Here is a 2,452-nt window from a genome sequence, read left to right as displayed (position 1 = left end):
GGCGCGCCCTCCACCCTCGTGGGCCCCTTGTTGCTCCACCGACGTACTCCTTCCTCCTATATATACCTACGTACCCCCAAATGATCAGATACGGAGCCAAAACCCTAATTCCATCACCGTAACTTTCTGTATCCATGAGATCCCATCTTGGGGCCTGTTCCGGAGCTTCACCGGAGGGGGCATCGGTCACGGAGGGCTTCTACATCAACACCATAGCCCCTCCGATGAAGTGTGGGTAGTTCACCTCAGACCTATGGGTCCATAGTTAGTAGCTAGATGGCTTCTTCTCTCTTTTTGGATCTCAATACAGATGTGTTTGTTGAGACAAATGAATTGTGGGTTTATGATCAAGTCTATCTATGAACAATATTTGAATCTTCTTTGAATTCTTTTATGTATGATTGGTTATCTTTGCAAGTCTCTTCGAATTATCAGTTTGTTTGGCCTACTAGATTGATCTTTCTTGCAATGGGAGAAGTGCTTAGCTTTGGGTTCAATCTTGCGGTGTCCTTTCCCAGTGACAGTAGGGGAAGCAAGGCACATATTGTATTGTTGCCATCGAGGATAACAAGATGGGGTTTTTATCATATTGCATGAGTTTATCCCTCTACATCATGTCATCTTGCTTAAGGCGTTACTCTGTTTTCATTAACTTAATACTCTAGATGCATGCTGGATAGCGGTCGATGAGTGGAGTAATAGTAGTAGATGCAGGCAGGAGTCGGTCTACTTGTCTTGGACGTGATGCCTATATACATGATCATACCTAGATATTCTCATAACTATGCTCAATTCTGTCAATTGCTCAACAGTAATTTGTTCACACACCGTAGAATACTTATGCTCTCGAGAGAAGCCACTAGTGAAACCTATGGCCCCCGGGTCTATCTTCATCATATTAATCTCCCAATACTTAGTTATTTCCTTTGCTTTGACTTTGCTTTTATTTTACTTTGCATATTTATCACAAAAATACCAAAAATATTATCTTATCATATCTATTAGATCTCACTCTCGTAAGTGGCCGTGTAGGGATTGACAACCCCTTATCGCGTTGGTTGCGAGGATTTATTTGTTTTGTGCAGGTACGAGGGACTGGCACGTAGCCTCCTACTGGATTGATACCTTGGTTCTCAAAAACTGAGGGAAATACTTATGCTACTTTGCTGCATCATCCCTTCCTCTTCGGGAAAACCAACACAGTGCTCAAGAGGTAGCAAGAAGGATTTTTGGTGCCATTGCCGGGGAGGTCTAGGAAAAAGTCAATATACCAAGTACCCATCACATACCCTTATCTCCCGCATTACATTATTTTCCATTTGCCTCTCGTTTTCCACTCCGCCACTTCACCCTTGCCGTTTTATTCGCCCTCTCTTTCTCTATTTGCCCGCTTGCTTTTTGTTTGCCTGTGTGTTAGTTTGCTTGCTTGTCACGATGGCTCAAGATAACACTAAATTGTGTGACTTCACCAATACCAACAATAATGATTTTATTAGCACTCCGATTGCTCCTCTTACAGATGCTGAATCTTGTGAAATTAATGCTGCTTTGCTGAATCTTGTCATGAAAGTTTCGTTTTCCGGCCTTCCTAGTAAAGATGCTGCTACCCATCTAAATAGCTTCGTTGATTTGTGTGATATGCAAAAGAAGAAAGATGTGGATAATGATATTGTTAAATTGAAGCTATTCCCTTTTTCACTTAGAGATCGTGCTAAAGCTTGGTTTTCGTCTTTGCCTAAAAATAGTATTGATTCATGGAACAAGTGCAAAGATGCTTTTATCTCTATGTATTTCCCTCCCGCTAAGATCATCTCTCTTAGAAACGATATTATGAATTTTAAGCAACTTGATCATGAACATTTTGCACAAGCTTGGGAGAGAATGAAACTAATGATACGTAATTTCCCTACTCATGGTTTAAATTTGTGGATGATTATACAAAAAATTTATGTCGGATTGAATTTTGCTTCTAGAAATCTTTTAGATTCGGTTGCGAGAGGCACTTTTATGGAAATCACTTTAGGAGAAGCTACTAAACTCCTAGATAATATTATGGTTAATTATTCTCAATGGCATACTGAAAGATCTACTAATAAAAAGGTGCATGTGATAGAAGAAATTAATGTTTTGAGTGGAAAGATGAATTTTGTTGGTAGGAACAATTTTGGTAACAATGCGTATAGAGGAAATTTTAATCCTAGGCCTTATCCTAGTAATCCCTCTAATAATTATGGTAATTCCTACAACAATTATTATGGAAATTATAATAAGACTCCCTCTGATTTTGAATCTAATATTAAATAATTTATTACTTTGCAAAAGAATTTCAATGCTTTGATTGAAGAAAAATTACTTAAGATTGATGAGTTGGCTAGGAACGTTGATAGAATTTCTCTTGATGTTGATTCTTTGAAACTTAGATCTATTCCACCTAAGCATGATATCAATGAGT

This window comes from Triticum dicoccoides, chromosome 4A (genome assembly GCF_002162155.2).
Source record: "Triticum dicoccoides isolate Atlit2015 ecotype Zavitan chromosome 4A, WEW_v2.0, whole genome shotgun sequence".
Lineage (NCBI taxonomy): Eukaryota > Viridiplantae > Streptophyta > Magnoliopsida > Poales > Poaceae > Triticum > Triticum dicoccoides.
Note: the sequence above shows the minus strand (reverse complement) of the source record.